This window comes from Amphiura filiformis, chromosome 14 (genome assembly GCF_039555335.1).
Source record: "Amphiura filiformis chromosome 14, Afil_fr2py, whole genome shotgun sequence".
Lineage (NCBI taxonomy): Eukaryota > Metazoa > Echinodermata > Ophiuroidea > Amphilepidida > Amphiuridae > Amphiura > Amphiura filiformis.
In genome coordinates, this window is record NC_092641.1 from 35,042,871 (window position 1) to 35,063,554 (window position 20,684).

Below are 20,684 nucleotides of genomic sequence, written 5' to 3' on the forward strand. Positions count from 1 at the left end.
TGTTATATAAATATGTCATTTTACTTGATCCCATTGCATGCTCTTCTTCTTTGTATGATTGACCAGTCAATCAGTCAGATGCAGCCGTCCAGTCACAGGCCCTCAATACATGCAATAGATGGGCCTCTATGGGAATTACAAAATGCTTTATCAATCTACTACTACCTGTTCAATATGCTAGTGGTAATGAGATGTCGCCACTGTGCACACACTCACACACGTATTGTGCGTGGATATATACGTATGTGTGAGTATAGCAGTGCACCCATACATACACCTGTCTCAGCAAGTCAGTCTTATACTGACATTAGGTATCCATGCAAGAATAATGCTTGCATAATTCGATAGTGGTGCACCTTTGTGAATTAATTGAAATTTAAGTAATCATAAATTGTTAATTTGTCTTAATATCTCCATAACTTCACATGGCAAATTCTGAAGTCTAAATACCATAGGAATGGAAATTTCCCAGAGCATTAATTTTTGTGCTTGTTTACGCCCACCACATAGCTACCGTAAAAATATAAATGTTTCTATAATGAATTAGGTCTATCTGTACAAAAATTGCAAATTTAAAAACAAGCAAAGTAGTTCAAAATCAGCAAAGCGTGAATTTCTACAGTAAGAGTAGCATTTACTCTGTTTTGTTCTATTTGCATTGTCTCAGGCAGTTAAAGCAGTGCTTTCTGAATCACAGTATATATGCCTATGTGTAGAGATAATATTTGCTTGAGGATGATATTGGAACTGATCAATGATGATGATCCTACGCTAAAAATAGCACAATTTAATTGCGCAGTAAATTTATCTTCTTGGATGTGATAAACGTTTTTGCTCCGTTCTTTGATTTTTGTAGTAATTTCATTTTTCATTGCTTTTTTCCAATAAACAGCATTTAATTTCACAATCTATGTTAATGTGTGAAATTAAGAGCATCACCAAAATTGTGTTTATCTGCAATATCATCATATTTTGCCCTATTGTATATTAATAATGTTATAACAATCATCTATCTTGCCGGTTATGCACATGCCCATGCATCTGAGTTTGAGCGATGGCACCTGGGGTAATGTTTGGCAAACAGATCTATTTATAAACTCAGGATGAGGGAGCGGTAGTCGTTTAGTTGAGCTCAATCAATGAAGTCAATTTGTATAAAAATTGTGCCAGCTTTGTTTGTTCAGAAGCATTTTTTTCTGTGAGAGAAAATAATGTCATATATTGCATTGGCACAAACATGTTGAGTTATGTTGATGAGGCCATTTCAGAGATGCCAGTCACTCAACTGCAAGTTGTTAATTAACATATCCAAAAATGACACTGAAAATATCCTGAAAATGTACCTTTTCCAGTCTGTACAAAATATAAACTGATCATAATTTCCTGAAATCAGGACATTTCTTGCAAACTGGCAACTCTGCATCTTCCAATGAATAAAAATTCTATTCAAATAACTTGGCAATTGTCATTTAGAATATTATCATACTAAAAAACAGCACCGTTTAAAATATTTTGAAACCAGCTTGGTATGTATTTTCAGGAATGATATATGTGCATTGTATGTTTCTACATTCAATAATGCATGCATCAATCCTATAATAATTGAGGAGTTGAATGCTTGGTGAAATAGGAACATTAACCACATTAAAGCTTGTTACAGGAAACACAGTTTGCAACCAAACATGGCCATTGACATATTTGTATTTGGGGCTGTGCAATAATTATGAGCCACCAGGGGTAAAATTCCTAACAGCCTGCCAAAAATCCATTGCCCCCCCCTCTCGGCCTGCCAAAAATCGCTTGCCCCCTCTCAGCCCGCCAAAAAATTGTTTGCCGCCCCTTTACACATGCCAAATTTTTGGGATCCCAATTTTCAAACCTTAAATGGTCTAGATATATGTTGCGAGCACAGCAAGCAGGAAAGTTTGCATATTAAAGCATTCCGTACTGTTTTCCTAAGCCTTTTTAGAGTGTTTTATTGAAAAGGTGCCCCATGAATGTGTGCCAAAAGTCACTTCAACCACCCTTTCGACTCGCCAAAAATTTCTTGCCCCCCCCAATTTTACCCTCCCCAGGGCTCATTTATTGCACAGCCGCTTAGGCACCAAGCCAATTCCTCGGGTTGTGGTGCAGGTAGCAAGCTAATTACCTTTGGAGGTTGTGGTGCAGGCATCCCCATAGGTTAACAATCAAGGAGCTGAAAATTTGGTGAAAATGCTTGCTAAAACTAAACCACTGCATTAAAAATTAATAAAAAGAGAAGTACACGTCCCCTTAATCCACACTGACACCCCCTTACCATACCTTAACTCACACCTTTAATCACCCTGAAACCCACTTAAATGCCCCTTAATCACCACCTTAATCCACCCTGACACCCTTAACTACACCTTAACTCCAACCCTAAATCCACCATGACACCTACCTTAAAATGCCCTGACATCCCCCTTAACCCATCCCTTAACTCACACCAGGCATGTCGCAAGCCCCACTTTTTTGCACTTTGTGCAATTTTTGCACTTATTTGAACTTTTTTGCAGTTTCGCGTAACTTTGGGCACCCCCTTAACCCCTTAACTCAGTGGCGTGCGCAAAGGGGGGGGGGGGGGGCAGGGGGGCACATGCCCCCCACTTTTGTTGGTCATTCAGGGGAAATTCGGAGGAAATCAGTCATTCCACTCGTTTACACTCCTAATCAGACTCCATTCGGGGGAACTGAACAACCTGCCCCCCCCCACTTTCAATGTGCTGCGTACACCACTGCCTTAACTCACTACTTCAATACATACACCCTGATACCCCATAATTATCCCTAAACTCATCCTTTAATCTACCCTGATACCCCCTTAACTCACCCCTTAATCCATCCTGACAACCCCCTTAACTCACCCCTTTTATCCACACTGAACTCCCTTAACTCACCCCTTTATCTACCCTGAAACACCCCTAAATCCACCCTTACACCCCCTCAATAACTCCCACATACATAGGCACCGAGCCAATTGGTTTTTGAGGTTAATTGTAGTGCCATTACTATTAGGTTTAGACTTGGCTTCCTAGAAGATATACATGTCTGTTGTCAAGGAAATATTCATTAGAAGAATATCTTCATTTAATAATATGATTTGTAAATTTCCTTGGAAAGGATGACTGTCATTTAAACTTAATATTCCGTTTGATTTATCATTAATTTTCAGTACTATTGCTACAGCTGGGAGCCAGTGGAAGGCATCATCAATCTTCTTTTGTCATACTATTGTCATGCACAATGTACCAAAGTTCCTTCCAATATCACCCAGCACTAAAATAGTGTTCTTTTAATTTCATGAACATTTAAAATACAACATGTAGGTTTCATCTGATTCAATATATATCAAAATGCCAACTCCTCGTGCACACATAAATTATGATTACTTCCTACACTGTAACATTTTCTAATGGAAATTGGATCAATAAACATTTTTGGTAAATTACGCAATATTGATAGCATAATATTAGTCATTCATAATTGTCAATAATCAATAACTTGGAAGTTCAACCAATAAATGGGACTCATGTGTGTTACATACAAAATTGTGGTATCATTTACATTATGTATGCATTTGTCTTATTAAAATGTTTGTTTTGATGTACATCAATTTTCCCAATGATCCTGAACATTGTCATCAACAACATCAGCATCACCATGTTTATTACCATTACTACATCCAACACCAACAATGCCAACAGCAACACTGTAATAATAATAATACTGAAATACTCAATTAAAATACTTGGTGAGATTTAGTTAGGGTTCAATTGAATATTTCCAAACAAATTGTTCATACACATAAATTAGTACACTCGATTTCATCTTGTAATTTCACTTTCTATTCTGACTACATGTACGCAGGTAACACAGCTGAAATGATGTGGAGCTAGGTGGCATACTTCCCCTGGGTAAAACATAATTACCCGTCCGTCAGATTTAGATACACTGATGCTACCATACGTATGCATTGTATCCATTACTAAACTAATCTGTGTCACTACTCATCTTTTATCTGTTAATTAACTTTGAGACTCAGCTCAAATTGTTTATTTTTAAAACTTCAATCTTTTTAATTTTTACAATAGTCTCTTGATATTATTGGACCTATATGTATTGTATAGTAGTAGGCATTCTGTCTTCAATTTACAAACATCACATTGACAAATCAGGAACTCTTTCATATTTCTTTAAAACAGTGCAGACAATCAAGTGATAAAGACATTGATAAATGCCAAAGAAAGCTTTGCCCAAATTTCTTGTTACCATTTTGATGAATAATTACATAATATTGAATGGCTTTGAGTGTGATACAAGAATATTTTTCTATCGAGTGCAATATATTCATGTATCACAAGAAAATAAGCCATTCAATATTATTATTATTATTTATATCAGGCTTTTGCTATGCGGTAAAATGAAAATTTAAGCTTACCTAGCCACCGGGTTTAACCAATGTGTATTGTAATGTAATCTTACCCCGGAATCATACCTTTTGACCTTCTTCTTTTCTGCTCTTTACTCTTCAAAGACAATTTTGGAATAATTATATATATAGGTTTATTTGTAGGCCTAGCTGTGGATTATATTTCCTAAGGTTATCATCATCCAGAATTGCCGCGAATTAAATTTGTGATTTTACTTGTTTATACGAAATCTCCTAAGAGACGTTACGGTGTCTGTATTGTTGTGCTGTTGTATCATGGCGTGTGTTGGTGCTGTCACCACGGTAACGCATGCGACTTATACGAGATCTGCGTACAATATTTAAAAAATATTGTATTGCATCCGGTATTTTGCAAATATTGTACAATATACAGTTTTATTGTATCGCTCAAAAGCCTGATATAAATAATAATGATAATTACCATACAGCTTTCTGCTTTATGTGTCTGATACAAATGAACAGACCATATCATTGCCATGGTAGCAGCAGTTATTTGTGAGCCAGCTCTAGTTCACAATATCATTGTGTGCAATTTAGCTAATTGCTGCTCTGCAATTAAGATAGTCTAACAAAAAGCAAAATAATCTTAACTTGTGCATATCACTTGCAAGTATTGCAAAAGAATCCACGGCATGGGCAAATCGAGTCTTGGCATGTTGGCCTGTTTATAATATAGCCAACGGGTTTTACCATTAAGCAAACTATAACTTTGCATATTAAGTCAGTCATGAATTACCCTAGCATTTAGGTCTAGGTCCAGGGACACGCCCAAATCCAAAACAAATATTAAAAAAAAAAAATTAAAAAAAAAAAAAACATTTAAATTCGAGTATAGTCCCACCCCCAAATTTTGAAAACATATCCCCTAAGAAGGGAACTAGGAATTAAGGAACTAGACTACGGATCTTGTTTGGATCCCACTCTTTTCAAGAAAGTTAAAACCTTTTCCCATCATGTGGTTGGAGGTGGCACCATAGATAAGACATCACATGGGATCTGATCAAAAAATATACATTTTGGAAGGTAGTTTTTAAAAAATTTCTGTGATGTTAAAATTTTGTGTTGTCTTGTTATTATCATTTATATTTATTATTTATTTACTTGTATTATCTATCTATTTGTGATATTATTATTTTTTGTAGAGATCCCTTGTACACATAACAATAAAACATTTCATTTTATTTTATTTCAGCGATCACAACGTTATGCAGGTTCCTCCCTCATTTCAAATGTTGGACTACATGAAAAGCATGAAAATTAAATACTATGAAAGTAGAAAAAGAGAAACCCTTCTGATCCAGGGGGGGGGGTGGTCCAGGTTCAAATATACCACACAATTTGTCACCAAATAAAAAACAAATAGCCAATTGGCTCTAAAGATTCATTTTAGCAGTTCTGTAACTTGTAAATTTTTGGACTGTAACAATAATATTATTGATAACACAACCCAGAACCCCTAAAAATCAGATTACCTTTTTTATCAAAACCAAAACAATTTCCACAAACTAACCCTTCTTCAACTCCCATGACCATTTTAACTAATTTTGAATATCAGCAATAATTTCCACAATCATTTCAATGCAGTGCAAACCAACCCTCTATCATCATGATACCAAATTGGTATGGATGGTATAAATCTATATATATTTTATTGAAATTGAATTCTAGATTTAAAATTCTTTTTAAACTTCTGCTTTATGTTTTCAAGTGCTCTCAGGGCCGTGCCCCCAATTATCTTTGTGAGCTTCTTTCAGCATATGCTCCCGGAAGAGAATTGAGATCTTCTTCTGATAAGACTCTGCGTAGTCAGCCTAGGGCACATAGAGGATCTGGTTTAAATACCTTCTCTGTCTCTGGTCCAAGGGAATGGAACAAACTCCCTAAAGCCATCAGGGAATCTCCATCAATTCCAGTTTTCAGGAAGAAACTGAAAACTCACCTTTTCAGTTAGCTTCTTTCTTGTTCCGCTGTGTTTCTTTTTTCCCCCATCCTTTCTCCTTGTTCAGCGCTTTGATAAATTTTAAAGGCGCTATATAAATACCTTTATGTATATGTATGTATGTATTCTCTGTCAAAAGATTGCAAAAATAGCTGCTGTTTACAATTTCAGTTTTCATTTGAAATAGGCAGGCCCGTAGCCAGGATTTTTTGTGGGGGGGTGCTGATTTTGATAAAGTGGACTTTTTTTCCAAAGGGGGGGGGCAATTTTGTGAAAAGTGGACTTTCTTCCCTAAATTTGGACATTTTTTGACCAAAGAAGCTTTAAAAATCCCATTTTTTGGGCTAGCTACGCCGCATCTCCCAAAATGGCTACGGGCTTGTACATACGTGTAGGGGAAGGTGGGGCATAACGGACCCCCGGGGCAAAACGGAACCACCTGGAAAAAAAGGCCTTGGCAATACTGCCGTCTATGCAAATTATATTGAGGAACACAAGTATGGCTACGAGGATTTACAACAAAAATTTTATCTGAAACAATCCACTGACATTCGAGCAAGATCGAGTCAAAAAATTACTACCCGTCTGGTGTAAGATATGTAGATGTTTAATGCGCTGGAATTTTACTTCATTAACTTCAGATTCCCAAATAATTGTGTATATTGTAAACACGAAGGTACTAGCCATGAGCTGTATTAAGTGCATGGCCTATATGCTATGATGTATTATGCATGCAACCAATTTCTAAAAAATCGGGTATGGGGCAAAGCGGAACCCTAGGTGCGGGGCATAACGGAACAGGGTTCCGTTTTGCCCCGGCGCTTTTGTCCCACAGATGGGTTCCGTTTTGCCCCAATTGGACATAACTTGTCTTCACTCAAGGAACTGTAGGCGTTATCTAGGGGCCTACTCGAACATGGTAAACACTTCGCTGAAACATAGACATATAACTAGACCTACAGATAGAATTAATGATTAAAAGTTAACCACTTACTCCACAGAGATGGTAGGCCTACTGAATATTTCTTTCTAATCAAATATTGGTCATACATATTATAGGCCTACTGGCCTATAAAAAGTTAACCACTCACTCCACAGATGGTAGGCCCACTAAATATTGTAACTGAATATAGGCCTACATATAAATAGGACTAGGGCCTACCGATGGAACAACTAATATAAGTTTGCACCCAGGGTGCCGTTTTGCCCATAGGGGTTCCGTTTGCCCGATAGTGGGGCAAAACGGATTTTTTTTGTTGAAAATATTTCTTCATTTTTACCAAAAATTGTAAGATTCAAGTTATATTGGTTAATGGTATATTAAAGGTAAATACAAACTTCAACTGAATATATAATTTTTACAGTCATATTACTTATGGTGACGTCACAGAGCATCCTCAAAGTTAAGTGTTCCGTTATGCCCCACCTTCCCCTATAAGGCAGCATTGGCAGAGATGTCATAATTTCATTCATATGAGCTAGGAGATACTTTTGAATAAAACATGAAGGAGGATATATCTGTAGTTATTGACTTCAGGCTGGAGCATGGAAGGAGGATGGATGGAGACGGCAATGTGAAACTGAGTGGGCATTTATTTATAATACATAGTATCAAATATTATTGAGTTCTAAGGTCATGTTTGATGAATACCCAGGTATAAGCATCAAGTCATTTCAATGAACACTTGCTCATAATTTTGTATCCCCTTGCTTTTGTCCTTGCTTTTTGAGGACAAAAGCAAGGGGATGGTAGTGGAATTTCTGAATGAATTCAAAGAATTTTCAAAAAGCACAAATTAAAGTAGACACTGCAATGAAGCCCCATCAAACCCTCAAAAAGATACTGGTCCACCCAAAGAACAAGAGAGACAAGCCAAAGACAGGCAATTGTATAAATTATGAGATTGGCTGCCAAAATGCGATCTTAGTTATGTTGGTGAGACCTCTCGTTTGTTCGGGATTAGGCTAAGGGAACATCAAGCGGAGGTTAAGAAAGCGAATGAGAAAAAGTTCACTCTGTCAGAACGAAGGGCATCAGAACAAGAACAAACAAAGTCAGCCATATCTGATCACGTCGCTAGGGCAAATCATGTTGTCAACTGGGAGGACTCCAAGATACTTGGCAAAGAGCATGTCAGAAGATCCAGAGAAGTACGAGAAGCGATGGATATCAGAAAGAGGGGGGAAAAGACCATGAATAGAGAGGAAGGCACTTATTTCCTAAGTCACATATATGACCCACTTTTACAGTCTGGAGACAAGACCAATCACAACCGGAAGTCAGTTTCCCGGGAAAGTGGATCAAACTTACAGGTTTTGTCAAGTGAAAATTGCTAATTGATATGTTTTACAAACCTGATGAAACTATTCACTAAACATTTTTGTGTACATGACATGGCAGTACAAAATATACCTGGTACAAGTTGCAAGTCTTTCACAATCCAGCAACCATGTGACTAGTGACTCCTACACGCCCCTCTTCATCAATGCATTGATCATCAATCTAAGCACCCTCAAATATCAAGTACAATAATTTGAGAGAGAAGCCCTCATATACACTAACTACTTCCTCAATTCAGTACTAGTGCAATGCCATTCATGCTATTTACAATGGATAAATTGACATCAATACCGAATGACCCATTTACAAAGCCTGCAGTGCTAGCTCTCTTTTTTTCCTTTTCACCTTTTTTTTCTCTTTGATCTCTATTTGACAAATTTAGCTAAAATATACAACATTGAATTCACGAGGGAATTTAACAATGGTTTGTAGTTCAAATAGCTTCAAATCTCTCTTTTTTTGTACACCTAGACATGTTCAGATGGTTATAGAATTCTCTAGGATAGGCCTACTTGAGAACTGTTATTCCTAAGTCAATCCACGACTGTGTGTCCACACGACTCCATTCAAGACTGGAATCTTCAAGTTTGCGATGCTAATGACATAAGCTTTGGAATTACAATCGGATGCTTACTGTGACCTATCTAATGATGCGCCTGAATTAAATCATAATTAAACCAAGGTCATAGGTTAAGCTCCGCAGAATTGCAAAATAACTTGTTCATATACAGTAGCACTCAAGAACCACTTGAGGATCACTCTGGGAAATCCCAAAATCAACTTTCATGTTGATAAATTTGAGGCTTTCATGTAATTTTACACAAAATAGGGTTAGGGTTATAGGGTTAGGGCACAAAGTTTTGGGTTATGATTAGGGTCAGGATTAGGATTAGGATTAGGATTAGGCTTAGGGTTAGGATTAGCTTGCATGAAATAATTACATGAAGGATTGACCAAATCTGGGGACAAATTTTTGGGATTTGAATCATCAAGACAGTTCAAACAGCGGATGTCCCCAAGTTTTTGCTTGAAAACCAAGTTGCTTAAGCGAAAAGCCCTCCCTGTGGACGTGCTTTAATATTATGGCACCAGCTAGTCCATTGATGCCCAAATTTGTGCAATTCTTTTCTAGATGGGGTTAACTTGATACTACAGGTCATGTTTCCTTAAGGCTCTACCCCTAGACTATAATAAGAATTTCTTGTTGAACTTGGCTAAGGATTTGGCAAACAGAGTTTTTCAACACCCTTGCAGAGATTACCTCAAATGGTGAAGAAATTCTGCACCTCCCACAGTTACAAACATGGTTACAAATTTTGAATATTTTATTTTTACTTGTATTTGATTTATTTAATTTTACTCCTTGTGTTCATCAATGAATCACCCGGATTTTACAGGTGCGGGACCCCAACGACAACCCCATCTCCCCCCCCCCCCTACTTTACTGCAACAAAGTTGATATTTGGGCTTCAGAAGAAAACTGGTTCCTTCCAATCCCGTCAATTCTTAGGCATGAGATATGCTTCTGTCTGATACATGTAGTATCAGGGGCGTCGCTACACCAATCAGATTGGGGTGTACAGCTTTTCATTTTGTTCCATTTTTTCAGCCAGTGCGCTCAAGAATCTAAAAAGTGGGGGGGTAAGGGTCAAAAAATTTCGTTTTTTTTTTTCATTAAAAACTACTATTACAGTAATAATACTGTATAACAACTACCACCACAGTTGGCAACTACCATACAACAGTCACTTTTTGCCAACAAACTTAAGAATTGGGGGTGTCTCAGCCTCACCCCCATACCCCTCCCTCTAGCGGCAGCCCTGGATAACTTTCATTGAATGGAAAATAATGTGTGTCAATCACTGGCATCAAAATGACTTACTTTTTTTATGGACCATTGAAAAGTAACAAAGACTAGGAAAGTGCCATGTACTGTACATGTATACAGGAATGATTGTTCCCACAAAGAAATTAATTCAATGTTCATTGAATTTCCCATTCAATAAACATTGAAACAAGGAAACCTCCGAAATGTATGTACAATTGGCATATGGACTCTTAATTAAATAAATAAGACAACCAAAACATGACAGTTGCAAATTGCAACTGCAATTGCAAATGTGCCCCAAAATGTATAATGATAATTTCTATACTGCTATAATGCACCTGTCAAATGAAATCCCCCCCCCCCCCGGACCGAGCCTGGGCAATAGTGGGGACTTACATTGTAGCCCTGGGATGGTCCGGGGGGAGGGGCTGCAACTGACAGCCGCAATTATTTGTTGCCAGGAGTGTATGTATTGCCTTTTTGGCATGACTGTATAATTTGTATCACAGATTCCCCTGGTCATCAAAATACAAGTTTCCCCAAGCTGCGGAAATACTACATGTAAATTGTAATATGGCAACAATCTTCATAACTTCTTGTTTATGAGTAAACACTTTATCTTCATAGCAACTAAATTATTAGGCCCTCCTACATATGTACATATATTTGCAGTCAAAAATGTTCACAATTTCATTGAATAACAGTTTGATAACAACAAAATTTCCAGGACAATCTGACTATCCTAAATTTACAAACTTAAAAATTACTTGTGTAATTTAGTTCTAAAGAGTTTGGATTGAGGATATTCAGTCTAGTCAGAGCTTAATCATGATTGGCAATTGACATTTAAACTTTGAAACATTGAATGAAGTGAGATGTTTTCTATTTCAATTCATCATATATTATTATAAAAGAGATAATTTAACTACACTTTAACAAAATGTTTGCGCATTATTTTTTGTGGGACATGAGAGCACATCAGATGATCAGACATATTGAATTACATTCTGAATATGTGACCCATCACATCGAAACAGACCACTTCGCGGCCAGCTTCATTGGCAGATAACAATGAAAGAAGACGGAAAAATATAAAGAAAATAAAAATAATTCAGAGCTTGTTTTGCCTCATAAAACATTTTTACTGTATCTGATTTCAACAAGGTGTCATTTTCAAGCTAAAAAGCAGCAGATATTCTAGGCTTGTTATCGACACATGATTTCTAATTCAACACTTCGTCGGAAAAAAAAATACGACAATCGACACATGTCGAAACTCGTAATGAGATTTAAAAATGCTGAAAAACGTCAATAGATAAGCTTAAAATCATGCCGATATGAGTTACAATTGCCGACTTCTGGTGTAAACATACTTCCTGGTTTGTTCTACTTCCGGGTTCGGGTCAACTTTTTGACTTTCCGCTGAAAACATGATTGTACGGTAAGCTTATTCGGACAAAATACTAGCATGGACATTTCTTTTTTGTTTCTTTTTGATATGTGTCGTAAAGTGTCGAAAAAGGGCAATTTATTTTGACATGTCGGATTTAGGGTCTCATCGACGATAATACGACACATACGACAGTCGATAACAGGCCTAGTTTATTCTAGAGTTTAAATCTCCATTTTCATTTCTGCCGCGAGGTGGCCTGTTTCGATGTGATGGGTCACATATACATAATGTCCTTCTGAATCTGATATCAAATAATTTCAATGTTAAAAATTCGCAATATACAATTACCGTACTGACGCGAGTATAGTCCCACCTTCGAGTAAAGTCCCACCCCAAATTTTCGAAAAATTTCAGAAATTAAAAAAAAAAACATTAAAATTTTTTTTTTTTAAGTTATTTATTTTTCGGCTTTGGAGTGTCCCAGGACCTAGACCTAAATGCTAGGATCATTCATGGTTGACCTAAAAAAAAAAAAAAATTCAAGATATTTTGTATTTTTAATATGAAAATTGATAATTTGTATTCATGTCATAGTCTATTAATGATTTCAAAATGCATTGAATTTGAATGCATTTTGAAATCATTAATAGACTATGACATGAATACAAATTATCAATTTTCATATTAAAAATACAAAATATCTTGAATTTTTTTTTTTTTTTTTTTTTTTTTTAGGTCAACCATGAATGATCTAGCATTTAGGTCTAGGTCTAGGACACTACAAAACTCGAAAAAATAAAAAACTTAAAAAAATTTTTTTTTTTTTTTTTTTTTTTTGAAATTTGAGTATAGGGTCAGTCCATATCAAAACAGACTGAGTGTACACCCACCCTCTTGGATTATGCTCTCCTTTGGCTCAGGGTACCTTTCATGGACCCCTAGGTGAGGTCACAAGAAAAAATTCAAATTCAATTTAGTTTCGAATGGCGGGCCATCTAAGTTTGGCGACCTTGACCAAAATTGGGAATTTAAGGTGTCCAAATGACAAAGCGCTCTCTTTGAGAGGCATTTTCTTCTTAATTAAATCAGTTGTGACCCTCTTTTTGAATGTGGTCACTCACTGGCTGTGTCTGAAATGCCTAATGCCAAAAAGATTGATTTTGAATTTCGTTGGGATTTCAGAGGGGTCAAAATCAGCACTTCATACTGTTCAATCAAATTATCTTTGATTTTGAAGGACCCATGATAATGTCACAGTGCACTTATAGGTCCTAATTATGTTCAGAATGGATTAACCATGTGCCAATGTCTATGAGCAATTCAAAAAAAGAGAAATTTCTAGACCCCCTACAGAATTTTAGGCCCCACTAAAGTGGTTCAGCCACAAATGGCACTTAAAGTCGGCAAATTTTGACCCCTAATAACTTTAGGTGTACACCAGATATGAATTTCTAGTCTTTTGCATCTGAAAGAATGTAGTCTAATGTTACTAGGAACATAAGATTTGTTTTGTATTTTTGTGTTTTGATACTTTCAAAAGGTCGTTGACCTATGAACATTTTTCAGTCATAGCGCCCTCCTGAAAGGTCTGACACATAACAAACTATACATTTTTGGAATCCTCATGACCATACGAGTAATTTGATATATTACTTGACATATTGGGAGCATTCTGAAAATTTGACCCCCATAACCTGTACTTTGCATGTGCATCGTTGCCAGGAAGTGCATTTTTGACCCCCTTAAAAATCCATACAGAGGATTAGAAAGTAGTTTTTTCTTATTACTTGACTCAAGAGCAACTTGAAATATCAGGATAAATAATACAAATGGCTATAAAGTGATCAAAAATATAAAAAATATCATACTAAAATTGGCATTTTGTACCGTATCCTGTATGCATGGTATGTTAGGCAAAAATGACTATTTTTGAAAGCGTCAACTTAATACTAAAACACAAAAAATACAAAACAAATCTTATGTTCCTAGTAACATTAAACTACATTTTTTCAGATGCAAAAGACTAGAAATTCATATCTGGTGTACACCTAAAGTTATTAGGGGTCAAAATTTGCCGACTTTAAGTGCCATTTGTGGCTGAACCACTTTAGAGGTGGCCTAAAATTCTGTAGGGGTCTAGAAATTTCTCTTTTTTTTTAATTGCTCATAGACATTGGCATATGGTTAATCCATTCTGAACATAATTAGGACCTATAAGTGCACTGTGACATTATCATGGGTCCTTCAAAATCAAGATAATTTGATTGAACAGTACGAAGTGTTGATTTTGACCCCTCTGAAATCCCAACGAAATTCGAAATCTATCTTTTTTGGCATTAGGTATTTCAGACACAGCCAGTGAGTGACCACATTCAAAAAGAGGATCACAACTGATTCAATTAAGAAGAAAGTGCCCTCAAAGAGAGCACTTTGTCATTTGGACCCTTAAATTCACAATTTTGGTCGAGGTCGCCAAACTTTGATTGCCCGCCATTCATAAGCGAAATGGAATTTGAATTTTTTCTTGTGACCTCACCTAGGGATCCATGAAAGGTACCCTGAGCCAAAGGAGAGCAAAATCCAAGAGGGTGGGTGTACACTCAATCTGTTTCGACATGGACTGACCCTATAGTCCCACCCCCCAATTTTGACAAATGTTCACCCAAAAACGGGGTGGGACTATACTCGCGTCAGTACGGTAATATTTTTTATACTTAACGGCATACAAATCTAACATTCGATATGTACATTTGTAGCTGGGAAGAAAAGCTGATGATCATTTAAAAACTTTGACTTTTCGTATATATTAAGGATACACATATTTTTCCCCAAAAGACCTAAAAATTGCAGGTCTTTTGGGGGAAAAATGTTTATCTTCAATACAAAAGGTCAACATTTTCAATGATCACCGGCTTTTCTCCCAGCTACATACACTTTTAGTATAAATCAGTAATTTATAAATTTTACCTGAGGACTGTTAAATATGAAAAACTACAATAAAAATCAATTTTTAATAATTTGCCATAAAATGTGTTTTATTTCCATAATTTCAACACAAAAATCAAAATTACTTGATATCAGGACATTCCTCGTATTCACAATGCAATTCGATGTCTGATGTGCTCTCATGTCCCAAAAAATACTGTGCAAACATTGCTAATTATGCTATCCGATCCCTTACGTAGTTTTTTTCCCCAAGTGTCCGACATGTTTTACAAAAGAAGATACATACATCATAAAAACTTTCATAGAAAAATTCCACAAAAACTCACTTGTTTTCAATTAGTTTTGGCAATCATGTCTGTGCCTTCTCAATGATGAATTGAGAAAGGCAACTCATAAGATTGTAAACTGTATACATTTGTATACTGGGTACATATTTTTTTCTTTCTGTACACTGCCAATGCACTACGCGAATCCATATGGATTCACCTGGTTGATGCTTTACGAGAATCTTTGCGCGAATCGATTCGCAGATTCGCGTCTGATTTCTGAGCCTTCTACAAAGAAGTTGAAGAACCAACCGTTTTTTAAAGTTCTAGTAGAATAATTTTACAGGAAATGATCTAGGCTTACAAGTATGATATAAAATTGGATCGGTTGAGCCCATATTTATTGGTCGAGCTATGAGTTTTAAAATATTGGACGAGACGTAGTCGAGTCCAATATTTTACAACTCATAGCGAGACCAATAAATATTGGGCCTAAAGCATCCAATTTTATCATTATTATGTTTTGGATCCAATATTATCACAACTTGGATCCATCAAAACATAATAATGATAACAATTGATTTCATTCTCAGGAAGTAATGATAGGCCTACATCCTGTACATGTAATTTGGTTTTAAACTTAACTATTGTATTGAGGGTTTCACTTGTATATTATTGGTACAATGTGAACTTTTGTAACCCATCCATTTGAATAGAGCTCCTGATATGCCAGATTGTGTAACACTAGACATTTTAACCAACTTTGAAACATACAGTATCGGTAATCTTAATCTTCCATATGTACAGCTGGTGAGAACTTGTATTTAAAGTAAAGTCAAGGGGGGTGTTAACTTGGTATTTTTTATAACAATTTCCATTAAAAACATCACTAGTACCGACTAGTAGTGCTGCGACGCTCCTCAAAATACAGGATTTATAAACACTGTAAACATTGTACAATGGCCTGCTGCCACCCTGGTGTGGTTACTCTGGAACTTACTCGCATAGGGGCAATTCCGTATGAGAGATGGCAAAAACAGCAAAATTTAAAGTTTATCAAACCTCTATGAAATTACATTTCCTGTGTGGACAAATTCATAAATTGTAAGGAACTGAAAACCGTTTTGGAATAATTTAAGTGGTTTTCCTGAAAATCCGATTTGAAATTTGAACATTTTTTTGGCTTGACTAAAGGACCCTTGGCTAAATTTTACAAAATTCAATAAATCCTTGAATCAAAAACTTATTCTTATGTATACTTTCTATTTTTACATGTTTTAACCCTGTGATCTTATTTGGAAAAGCACTTTGTTCAAGTGGTTATGGTATTTGCAGGAGAGAATTGCCAAATCTGGCCATTTTTTGTTGTAATTCCGTTACCGAAATATGAAAGAAGTTTTCCTCATGAGCTTATTTCTTGCTGAATTATTCTGTAATTATAAATTCTCTTCCTTCATCAGTCTACTTAAAGCCTAAAACACCAATTTCTGAAATAGTTCAACATATTCCTATTAAAACATTGGTAACGGAATTACATTGGTAACGGAATTACATAATTACAACCTGTTTTCCGGAGGCTACAGTTTGATCAAGTAAAGGATTTATAGGATGCTTTATCCGATAAACTGAGCCAGGACTACAGAGTTTGAAACCAGTGACCATAAAAACAAAGATTGACTTAATAATTATACATGAATGTCGCCCACTCCCATTAATTACCATGAAATTTTACATTGTTTTCCCACATAACAAAATTTGTTAGTAGGTATATCCTCCCAATAGTTTTCAGTTTACCATACAGGTGACTTCTATTTTGGTTGATATTAACATTGAAGTGTTAAAACAACCATATCTGATAATCTGATGTTCAAGAATTGTGATTTTTCCAGGTAAACTTACAAGGATGTAACTCCATTTTCATTTTTGTAATTCCGTTACCGCTGCCTATTATTAGACCTATAAGGTTGTGTATGGAGTACCCATGAACACATAACCCCCTAAAATCCTGCCAGGATATAGTTGACACGATACAAACAATGACTGACTTGCATATTGGCATGTATACCATGTTATTTAAAAGAACGGTGTCTTGTCGTTTTCCAAATAAGCATTTTAGGAGGTATATCCCCTAAAAGTTTTTAATTTGACAAACAGGATTTGTATTATGGTTGATATTAAAGTTGGTAACATTTGAAATGTTAACACATCCATTTCTGATGATCTGATGTTCAAAATGTTAAAAATGTCAATTTTTCCAGGTAAATGTCTGAAAATGTAATTCGTTACCATTTTCGTAATTCCGCTACCGCTGCCTTTTTTGGGGAAAAGGTCGACCATGGAAGTATCCATAAAAATGTAACCCAACAAAATCCTTCCAGGGTTTAGTTGACACCATACAAACAAAGAAGGACTTGTATATGGTCACCACTCACCATAATTACTTTGAAATTTTATGTTGTTTTCTAAATCAACAAATTTAGTAAATCAATTATGGATGGGGTGTATAGGGGTAAAAAAAGGGTGATGTTTTAAATTCCTTAGGGCTCCAGCTTATTTGGTGCAGTAGGATCTCCTGAGCAATTTGATACCATTTTCATTGAAATTGGCCAAAAAATGAGTTGATGCAGCCCAAAAAACAATTTGGAGAGGGGGGTCTGTGGGGGTCTGACAATTACCATTTCGCGTCGAATGTCTATGTAACTTTTTATTCTATGTCCTATTCTACTGATTTTGGTGCTGTTTTCTATGTTTTTGGGGTCAAGGAATTCAATGAAAGTGGTTAATTACATTTCAGGGTACAATTTATATGTGAAATTTTGTATTTTCCATTATTGATATAGTTTTTATCATATCTACAGAAGTCACATGACCAAATTTGAAATATAGGTGACTTGTATTATGGTTGATATTAAAGTTGGGAACTTGTGAAGTGTTAACAAAGCCATTTCGGACAATCTGATGTGTAAGAAATGTTATTTATTGTGGTATATTTCAGAGACGTAATTCCGTTACCATTTTTCGTAATTCCGTTACCGCTGCCTTTTTTGGGAAAAGGTCTAGTACTGGAATATCCATAAAATATAGTCGAAACAATTCATGCCAGGTTATAGTTGACACCATAGGTAATAAAAATCAAGATCAACCTAAGGCCAATACCTGATAGATTTTATAGAAATTCTTTTGAAAGTCAAGGGAAAAATAAGCCCCAAATTTGTGCCGTAATTCCGTTACCAGTACTCTTTGGGTCTAGGATCTTTCCACATGCAGGAAGTTTCCAAATTTTTATTTCTATATGATAGCAGAGGTATCATCTGACCTGATAAAAGTTACCATATTCATTTTGACCATAATACTAAGCCACAGCATTTAAAACTGGGGCCAAAATTTCTCTGAATTGTAATTCCGTTACCGCGGAATTGCCCATAGGTATGCAGTGATGTGCCGCTCTAATGGGTCACATTTTCACAAGAAAAAGCCCTAAACATGGATCCCGATTTGAAAGAAAAAAACTTGCATTACAATCCGCAGTCTCAGTTCAAAGTGCATCAATTTGTAGGGATCGAGATAATCATTGAAGACTCGCCACAGTATTTCAAAGTGGGTGAACTTTTGCACTTTGTACACATGCATATTATTGGTCTTGATGTCTTCTGAACACTTGCAGAAAGACCAAGAAACTACTGATGATCTAGCTAGAAACTGAAAGTACATGTTTACCCCGATAATCATAGGTATGGTATGGGGGAATTCCCTTTTAGGTGCGGTTCATCACATTTAATTAATAGACTCAATGGAGGAGTTCAATGTTTGATAAATGAACTGTCAGCTCCCACAAAAAATACTGTGCAAATGTTATAGAGGATGTGCAATAATTATGAACCCTGGGGGAGGGTAAAATTGGCGGGCAAGAAATTTTTGGCAAGCCGAAAGAAAGGGGGTACCGTACTTTTATTTTGCATACTTTTGCCTTGAAACCGGTCAAAGTGTTTCTAATGTGTTCTAATGTATTATATAAAGCCCCCCACTAATTTGCATATTTGCATAATTAATTCACTATATAATACATTAGAACATATTAGAAACACTTTGACCAAGTTTCAGGGCAAAAGTATGCAAAATAAAAGTACCCTGAACGGAAAGCGATTTTTGGCGGGCCGTTTGGAAATAATTATTGTACAGCCCCTAATATCTGATTTCTTATCGGTCCCGTATAAGGGGCTGTGGAATAATATGAGCCCTGGGGGTGGATAAAATTGAGCCCTGGGGGAGGGTAAAATTGAGGGGGGGCAAGAAATTTTTGGCAAGTCGAAGGGGGGGGAAGCAATTTTGGCAAGCTGAGAGAGGGGCAAGTGATTTTTGGCACACATTTTTGGGGCAACTTTAAAATAAAATGCTCTAAAAAGGCTTAGAAAAATCGTACGGAAATGCAAAAATATGCAAATTTTCCTTGCTCGCTGGTTTGTAAATTGGGATCCCAAAAATTTGGCATGTGCAAGGGGGGTCAAAGATTTCTTGGCGGGCCGAGAGGGGGGCCAAAGATTTCTTGGCGAGCCGAGAGGGGGGCAAGCGATTTTTGGCGAGCCGAGGGGGGGCAAGCGATTTTTGGCGAGCCGTTTGAAATTTCCCCCCCCTGCCCCGGGGCTCAAAATTATTGCACATCCCCTAAATAGGCCTAACCTAATTTGACCCCCCGGCCTCATAATTATTGCACAGCCCTAATATCCGATTAAATAACCTGCTATATAAAAGTAGCCCGAGATACTCACACCTCCGTCACTATGATTTCCACTGTCCTTCTCCGTACGAAGGTCTGATGTCTACCTTAAACCTTTCCAGGGTACACATAAAATACCACTTTTTCTCATATAAATACCACTTCCTACCATTCCTCACATGAAGATGAGACTTTAACAAAATGTATTTGGTGCATGTTCGTAAATTTTGAGCACATTTGAGGATGTAAAAGACCAGACTTGTGACTCTTATCGTCGCCGTGTTTTGAATTCTTCCTATAAATAGATGCCGTCAGTGTGACGTCATCACTGCGACATGAGTTCAGGGTGCCCTGTTTCTACGTACGTACGGCATTAAATTGCCCTATGGTGAGGAAGGAACAACTAGGGCCATGTTGTTTCGGGTAAATATAAAAGGTGCTCCTAGCATAATTGCATGCCAAAAAATTGCTTCCCCTCCCCCTCTCAACCTGCCAAATATTGCTCCCCCAACCCATGGTTTCCAAAGAAAATATCCCCCACCCCCCACAATTTTACCCTCCGCCTCCCCAGGGCTCATAATTATTGCATAAGCCCTCATCAGTCAGTCAGTACATGCATTACATTGCCATGCCAGTCAAAGCGACTTGAACCATTGCCAAACTCGGCTAGTACGGTAATATAAATATGAACCATCAATTTCATACGTGCCTGCTGTGCACGCCATAGGAATCCATCCGAAACCTTTTATTGCTCATCTATTTCACGTCTTTGGTTACCCAATC

The 20,684-nt window shown here is 36.7% G+C and overlaps 1 protein-coding gene across 3 annotated transcripts in view; it reads right to left on the reverse strand.

The window, feature by feature from the left end:
* The window catches only part of LOC140170026 (limbic system-associated membrane protein-like), a 103,072-nt gene that overhangs the window by 81,944 nt on the left and 444 nt on the right, over positions 1–20,684 (reverse strand). The gene's annotated exons all lie outside the window — the stretch shown is intronic.